The sequence below is a fragment of the Geotrypetes seraphini genome, unplaced genomic scaffold (genome assembly GCF_902459505.1).
Source record: "Geotrypetes seraphini unplaced genomic scaffold, aGeoSer1.1, whole genome shotgun sequence".
NCBI lineage: Eukaryota > Metazoa > Chordata > Amphibia > Gymnophiona > Dermophiidae > Geotrypetes > Geotrypetes seraphini.
Genome location: NW_022985842.1, coordinates 25,603 through 34,539, shown reverse-complemented (window position 1 = coordinate 34,539; position 8,937 = coordinate 25,603). Strand labels below are relative to the sequence as shown.

Here is an 8,937-nt window from a genome sequence, read left to right as displayed (position 1 = left end):
TCTCAAACTAGGGTACAAGTGCTGTGATCCAGTGTACCAATGTAAAAAATAGAAAAAATTAGCTATGTCTGAATTGAAAAGTGCCTCGGATAGGCATGTGGAATCTCTCGGAGAGAGGAAGAGATAATGGCTACTAGAGATGGGCAGACTGGATGGGCCATATGGCCTTTATCTGCCATCATGTTTCTATGTTTCTTTTTTTCCATGAAAGCTTATTAAGATTTTGAAAAATACAAGAGAATATAAAACTGAAACATCAATGAGGTTCACAGTACATCAGTGCATGAATCAATACAAAACATAGAGTTACAATATCTGTTTGTATGCTTACATTCAAACTCAATGGAAGAGAGAAGAATATCAAAGTAATAACATCTTATATAGGTTTGAAGCTGCATGTCCTGTCTGTAATAAGACTGTGGCTTGAGTCAAAATAGAAGGGAAAAGAGTATGAAAAATTTGTAAAAGATTTTGATGACTAAAGCAGTGATGTAGTTGCAGCCATTTGTAGTGGTCTTTATCATTTAATGACCAGCTTTCTCTTCATTTGGAGAAGGGGATCAAGGTTTTCTCAGGAATTAGAACATCATGAAGCCTGAATGGATAGATAAAGGTATTCTCAGGCTTCATGTTTCTCTGTAAGTGTGGAAAAACCTCCAAAGTGCTGAGGTAGTAAATAGAAGAGATGAAAGCTAATGTAGTAGATTGCATCAAATTGAAATGAATTCAGAATGTCAAAGGCATGTCCTGCCAATGAGAGAAACAACCCCTGTGTCCAACTGGATAACGCAACTAAAGAAAGTGAAGCTATCCAGTAGCCATGCCCAAAGCTTTGGTAAAGAAAAACCTGGCAGTTGAAGGAATCAGTTTCTCTTTCACTGAAGAACTGTGAGAAACAGGTCAGAATTTCACACTTTTCCTGACTAAAAATGACTTTTCTTTTTCCTATTAATATTTTTCTCTGACAAAGGGGAGAGCCGTGACTGTACAGGAACGGGTCAGAAAAAGACTGACCGGCAGAGGGGAGGACAATCCTGCACATGCTCAAAGGCTTACTATAGCTAGGGGAGCGTACCGCTGTCAGAGACTTCACCATCAAGTGGGGCTGCATATCCCCTGTCTGTCTCCAATGAATGCTTTGCTCCTTTGAAAGAATGTGAGCCATTCTTTCTTGCATCACCATATGCCTGGAACAGGTTGCCTGAATCAATACGTCATGCTCCATCCCTGGCAGTACTCAAATCCAAGCTAACTCCCGCACACTGCTGTCAGATACCTAGACCCACTGTATCATTTCCTCTACCATAATCTCCCCAACTCTGAAATATCCTGTCTAAATTAGATTGCAAGCTCTTCTGAGCAGGGACTGTCTATTGTATGTTAAAATGTACAGCATTTTTTTTCAGCACAATAGAAATAATAATAAATAGTAGCAGAGCAGTAGAGTCACTTTATTGGCATCAATCAATAGAGGGAGACAGACATAGACAGAAATAGGACAGAATTATAGACAGACAGAAATATGCTGTTAGATACAGACATGCACACATGCAAACACGCACACACATATATACAGAGATATAAACACTGGCTACAATTATATATGTCACATCTAGAATAGTTCAGAAGAAAAAGAATAAGATCAAAGATTTGGGCTTACCTTATCAAAAATGGTAAACTAAAGGGAAGAATGAGATCAGTGATATTAGAGAAGAACATCTCATGGGAAAGTCGACAGAGGCAGACAAACATATGAATACACACACACACAAAGGTAGACACACATATAATCACAGATATGAAGCCAGACACTCACACGCACACAGATAGAGATACAGTGGCTACAAAGAGCAAGATTTTCTGATATAATAACACCAATTCAATACTTTTGACTTTGGCAATAGTTCAGAAAAACAAAAGCTTGGACTTACCACATAGTGAACCTAAAGGGAAGAATGAGAGCAGTGATATTAGAGAAGAACTTCTCATGGGAGAGTCATACAGCAGCAAAGTCACTTTATTGGCATCAATCAATAGAGACAGACACACATATGTTCACAGATATAGACAGACACACAGAAATACAGAGACAGACACACACATATACACAGAGGAAGACACAGTGGCTGAAGGATACTGGTTTGCTGTCAGATTCCTCCATATCCAATGGTTCTGAAACTGGAGACATAGCCCACCACGAGCTCTCCGCAACCATCTGTGCAACTGGGTGTAGGAGGGTAGTTGCTCCGTCAAGACTTGTAAATAATTATTATTAGTTTTTTTTTGTAACTTCCACCACATTTAGAACCCACCAACTTCTTCAGTGGCATCTCCCCAATAAGATAATAATAATAATAATTTTTATTTTGTATACCGCCATACCCAGGGAGTTCTAGGCGGTTCACAACAGTTAGTTGAAATACAAACAGTGTGGTTGAAATTGAAGAACATAGTAGCACAATCATAAAGTCAAACTAGTTATAAGAAAAAAAAAGAGAGCCACTGCCACTCATGAATTCAAACTCTCTGTCTAATATGCCAGTACCAAAATTCAGCAGCAGGAGCTTCTGGGTACTTAGTTAATAATTATCATATTATAAGTATTAATAATATAGAGTTTTCCCTTTTTTTACTTGCTGTGATGGCAGCGATAGGATTCCATCACCTTGCAGAGTCAAAATATGGCCCCGAGGGGAGGGAACAAGAGAAGAAGAATGTGACCCAATAAAATCTTCTCAACGGTGCAGCCTTCAGAGTCCCTGCGTGGGAACCAACGTCCCAGTGTGGCTTTCCTATTAGCCGCTGAAAGCACCCACGTCCCAACACTTACCTGGGATATCCAGGAGCTGCCCATATTGATTGCCAATGCTGAGGTGCAGCCAGTTGAGCTGGAATAGCACTTCCCTTCCCCGCTGGAACAGAAGCAGGGCCCTGAGGGGAAGGAGCCATAAAAATCACTGGCATTTTCTACGTGCCGGTTTGTAGTGAAATTGGAGGCATAGATATCTTAACTTCTAAAGTCTCCATGGTCCTAGCGGCTGCTATGTGAGAAAACGAGGCTGGCAAGTCTGTAAGGGCAACAGACCCACGCTTGTTCTGAAGAAGGGCTTGTTAGGTTTTCGTTCTTTTTTTTAGCGATTGTTGTTCTAGCCAAAAACACTTGTGATTAGTTGTCACAGGCAAAAAACTGGCAGTTGAAGAAATCAGTTTCTCTGTCTCTGAAGAACTGTGAGAAACAGGTCAGAATTTCACACTTTTTTATGTGTAAATCTCTTTATTAAAAGTTCAGAAAACAACAGCAAACAAGTGCAGTAAAGTAATTTCAAAAACAATCAGCAGTTAGAGTGTATCAGCAACCAACCCCATCCCCTCCCACCCCGGGAGCAGCAGCAGCAGCAAGTGCATAGAAAGGGATACCTCCGTTAACCACTCAAACCCCAAGTTTGTTCTGAAGTCATGCAAAAGGGAGTCCAACATCTGTTTTTCAGAGCTCCCACATCTCTCCTTTCCATCAGTGCATGGTGGATCATCAGAGACCTCCAATGTGACATAGTAGCTGGTTGTGGGGAAAGCCAGCAATGCAAAATACTAGTTCTGCCCAAAACAATGGCTTTCCTAATAAAGGCTGCACAACCCGGTCGAATAGGGTGAAGACGGACCTGCAACGTAAAAAGAAAACTAGGATGTAAGCGCCATGAGCAATTCCAAAGTTGTGCCACATATGCTATAAGTTGAATCCAAAACATGTGTCCAAGAGTGGCGTGTGTCTGCAAACATTTAATCCAATGATCACCTGCACAAATGTATAATTACGTTCTTTGTCTGTGGCTTGAGTCAGATGTTTATGACCTAGCTGCAGGCCCTTTTTCAACATATCCGGCGTTATAGAGACCCGTAGTTCTTGAGTCCATTTCTGCGCTAGTCCAACAAAGTTCATCTCTTCCTCATCGGACACGTACGAAATAATGTCACCCGAGGACGGCCTTCGCTGCCTCCCAAAATAGGACTGGACTCTCTAAGTGTAGAGAATTAAAGTGAAGGTATTCATCCCATTTAGTCTGTAAATAAGCAGTAAATTGTTTAACCCCATGTAAATATGCCGGGAACCGCCACCCACACCCAAGGCCCTATGGGCCACCCATAGAGACATCCAACCAAATTAAATTATGGTCAGATACCTCCAAGGGACCAATTGTAGCCTCTTCTACCTGAGTAAATAAAGATTCAACAGTCAAAAGGTAGTCAATGCACAAAAAGGTATGATGCACTCTAGACTGGTGGGTATAATCATGGTCGGTTGGATGTAAGAGATGCCCTGGGTCCACCAACCCCAAGGATCGGCAAAAGTAAGGAATACCCTTAGTACTCCTCCCCAATGCTCCCACAGGAGAGTGGGATCTATCCATGGCCAGATCCAGAACTTGATTAAAATCCACAGCCACTATCAATGATAATGCAGGCTCTTTAATGCAAAGATTCACCAAGTTTTGAAAGTAAGGGTGAAAATACACATTGGGACCATAAATTATAAGCAAGCGGAAGGTGGTACCCCGCACTGTAATGTGGGACAGTGAATAGCTACCCTGGGGATCATGTTGTTTAATTTGAACCTCACAAGGTAAACCCCTATGAATCAGCAAAGCCACGCCAGCCTTCTTACCAGGGGAAGAAGCGTAATATGTCTCCCACCCAACTCCACTTCAGTTTCGCATGCTCAGTATCAGTAAGGTGTGTTTCCTGGAGGCAGGCAATGTCCACCCTATGATGCTTCAACTGAGTGAGAATTTTCGTTCTCTTAATTGGGCACGTTATGCCTGACACATTTCAGGAAATGATTCCCAATGGGCAATTACTCAAGGTGTATCAGGGGACATACCATAAGCCAATAAATGTAAACAAAATCTACTGGGCACCCAGCCTCACCCAGAAGATAAAAGTGGTAAAGACTCCAGAGAAGGAAGCAATACCCAAACACAGTACAAAAAATACTTTGCAACCCAACAACCCCAGTATGTGCAAACATATAGATCCCCCATAATAAAAAGCAAGCCCAAGTGCTGCCACTGCTCCCCAAAACCTAACCAACCCAACAAACCCATCCCCCTCTTTCCCACAGAAACCCTAACATATCCTCCCAATAGGGATACCAATGGAGGTACGAACTGACGCTAGATTAACAAGGCACCCCCTCCATGAACAGGCCAGTAATACCGTGATATCCCCTAGCAATTCAAATAACAGAGAACTAATACCACCAGTAAGGATCTGCAAAATGTTATGAAGGAATAACTCCACAAAATCTAAAATGCTGCACCCTCAAGGTCCACTAGAAGTAGAAGAAGTTCCCAGAGTAGCAATAAAGTCACCTGCAGTCTCCGGGGTGGCAAATGATTGCCACATGCCATTATGATGAATCTTCAAAAGCACTAGATAAACAAATTGAAAATGCTGCTTGAGACCCACCAATTTTGTATACAGTAGGCAATAAGGCTTCCAACGTTCTGTCAGCACTGCAGAGTAATCTTGACGTATAGGCGCTCTGTCATACTTCAACTCATTCTTCTTCAATCGGAATTGATGAAGTAGTTCCACCTTGTGCCGATAGTTAAGCAATTTCACTATCACAACCCGGGGGTGCATATCTTGGCCATGTAGAGGCCCAATACAATGTGCACTGGGCCGAGTATGGGTGGGAGAGGAATTTCATCCGTCAACCTCCATTTAAGGAGGCGAGCCAACGGGCACTGCAACTGATCACGGCAAGCAGGGAGAGGATCAGCATAGGAGAGGAGTAGGTCTCAGGAGACAGGAGGCAGGAGGCAGAGCGAGGCGCTAGCCGCGCCAAGACCACGAGGGACTTGCTGGGGTCGCGGCGAGAGTAGCTCCGCCCACACCCCACACGTAAGCAACCTGCGACAAGGCTCCTCCATTTAAGGAGGCAAGCCAACGGCGCGCAGCCGTTCGGCGTGCGGCGAAGGCGAGCGGCAAAGGCGCTGGCCTTAGCGAGAGCGCCTTTGCGAGGAGCCTTAAGAGGAGCCAAATCTAGGGCAACAGGACACTGCAAGACATCTAAACTTAATCTCAATCTTACAACCTGCTAGCACCATAATCTTACATTCACACATCCTTCACCTAAACACCCTGCTGCTTAGATTTCTCTGACATCCTAACCCTCAAACTCTACCCTCCAGACACCCTAAGCTTTCATACACTACCCTTCAAGACGCCCTAATCTAACATACTCTCATACTATCTCTCTCTCTCCTTTATTCCCTCTCATTTACTCTCTCTCATTTTCTCGTTAACAGGCAGACCTCATATATTTTAAGGTATGGCAAGGCGAACAAGAAGCATGAAGCCTACAAGCAAGATCGGCACTCCCTACACTGAGGAGGTCTCAGTACAGACCGAGGAGGTCTCAGTGCAGACCGAGACCATCACACTGCAGTACACTACGACCTCTACACAGACAGAGGAGGTCGGCAAGCAGGATGACGACATCATACAGGAACTAAGGAGCCTCAGGGAGGAGGTGAAACGCCTGAGGGGCATTAGAGAGGATGAGGCTTACATCGATGGAATAGTGCAGGAGCTGTCTCAAATAACCGAACACGCCTGTGGCAGATCCCTTGTTGAGACACCGGGGCCGTCGACACTGAAACCAACAGTTGGAATCCAGGAGATGGCTGGAGACACTGACTCCTGGCAGTTAGTGACCTCCTCCACAGGTAAACGTAGGAGACCCCCCCCCCCCCCCCATTTACAATCTCTTCACCTTCCTATTCTTTCTCTTACCAGGGCAACTCCACATCGACTCCACAACTTAATCTGAAGAACAGATTTCACGTACTGCAGGAAGAGACTGCCGAGGTGAAGCAGGACCAGGTTCAACGCTTGACACCTACCCCAGGGACAGCGGATCAACCCCCCCAAAGGACAGCGGATCGACCCCCCCCCAAAGGAAGCGGAGAGTAATAGCCATTGGGGACTCTATGCTGAGGGGCACCGAGGGACCAATATGCAGGCCAGATATACAGTCGAGGGAGATCTGCTGTCTACCTGGAGCCAGAATACGTTACGTGACCACCTGCCTTGACAGACTTCTTAGGCCCCAGGACCACTTCCCCATGCTGCTCATCCACGTTGGAACGAATGGCACCGTCAAGAACAGCCTGGAGGACATAGCTAGAGACTTCGGAGATCTGGGGAAGAGGCTGAAGCGGACAGATGCACAGGTAGTATTCTCTTCAATTCTTCCTGTTAGGGGCAAGGGAAGAGAGAGGGAAGAGCGTATCCTGAAGACAAATGAGTGGCTACAACGGTGGTGCCGGGAAATGAACTTCGGCTTCCTGAACCATGGAGAGACGCTGCAGGAACTCCAGGGACCACACAGACTGCACCTGACCAGCAGAGGTCAGCATGGAGACCTTGGTCTGCTGGAGTGGAATGCAAAGGAAGAAACAACGATGATAAAGTAATAGATTGGTGTAAATGAAAATCCTTACCAAGTGTAGGAAAGAATCTGGGATGAGTTCGGAAAAAACCAAACACTCTAGTAGAAAAAAATGTATGAAATAAGTAGAATATGTAAGGCGTGTTTGAAGTTCACTACATTCTCAAATCATTCCCTCCCTGGTGCCCCTCTTTCATGCATATCTTTGTAGCCCTCCCACCAGTTTGTCCCATCGACTTTTGAAGTCAGGTACACTACTGGCCTCGACCACCTGGCGTGGAAGTTTATTCAATCGATCAATCACCCGTTCGGTGAAGAAGTATTTCCTGGTGTCACTATGAAATTTTCCCCCCTTAAGTTTTAGCGGATGCCCTCTTGTCGTCGTGGGACCTGTAAGAAAAAAGATTTCTTCCTCCACCTCAATTCGACCCGTGATGTATTTGAATGTTTCCATCATGTCCCCCCTTTCTCTGCGCTCCTTGAGAGAATATAAGCGCAGTTTGGCCAGACGTTCTTCATATGGGATGTCTTTAAGTCCTGAGACCATCCTAGTGGCCATTTTCTGGATCGACTCCATTCTCTTCACATCCTTTTGATAATGTGGCCTCCAAAACTGGACACAGTACTCCAGATGAGGTCTCACCATGGATCTGTACAACGGTAGTACTTGTGTGAGAGTGGGTCCCCTAGTTAAAAGTCTTCTGGAGCAGGTGAGCCAGGCGTCGTCCCAGGACGTTCTTCCCTCTTCTGGTTAGATGCAGCCCATCTGGTCCCTGCAGTCCCTGAAGTGCATCTCCGTGCTCCAGGAATCCAAAGTTCATCTCCTTGCACCAACCCCTAAGCCACTCATTAGTCCTCTTGATCCTTTCTTCCCTGGATCTTCCTTTGTCTCTTACTGGTAGGATTGAGGAGAAGACCACCTGCGCTTCGAGTTGCTTTAGTTCTTCCCTTAGGGCTTTAAAGTCTTCCTGTATCTTCTCCGGTGAGCTCCTGGCGGTGTCGTTTGTCCCGATGTGGATGAGGAGCATTGGGTAGTGGTCTTGGGGCTTGATTATTTCTCCAATGCAGGTAGTCACGTCCCTGATCTTGGCTCCTGGTAGACAGCAGACTCTCTTGCCTGTAGATATGGTCTGCATACCTGTCCCTCAGTTCCCCTCAGCATGGAGTCCCCAATGACGACCACTCTGCGCTTCTTCTATTGGAGGTACTGATTTGTTGCTTCTTGGGATGGAGCTGTCTGCCGGGTTTCGAGATTGCACTCCTGGAAGTCTTTCTGAATATCCTCCTGAGTTCTTCTGGCGGGTCTTTCTTGTAGGAGCTGAAATATGTTGCTCAGGGTGATCTGCGGAGTTGATGTGAGGTTGCTGAGCTTGCTTGAGGATAGCTAAGTGGAAGACTGTCTTCTGTGCTTGCTTGTAGTGGTGACTAGTTGCCAGGTTCCGTCGTCTCGAGTCTCTTCTTGTTTGCATGCACAGGTGACTAGT

The 8,937-nt window shown here is 45.2% G+C and overlaps 1 long non-coding RNA gene across 1 annotated transcript in view; it reads right to left on the bottom strand.

Annotated features, from left to right (window-relative positions):
* Positions 1–1,931: 1,931 nt before the first annotated feature.
* Positions 1,932–8,937, bottom strand: part of LOC117352429 — a 32,579-nt gene continuing 25,573 nt past the window's right edge. Inside the window, exon 7 of the long non-coding RNA XR_004537688.1 lies at positions 1,932–1,943. This is a non-coding gene — a long non-coding RNA (uncharacterized LOC117352429). The remainder of the gene's footprint in view (positions 1,944–8,937) is intronic.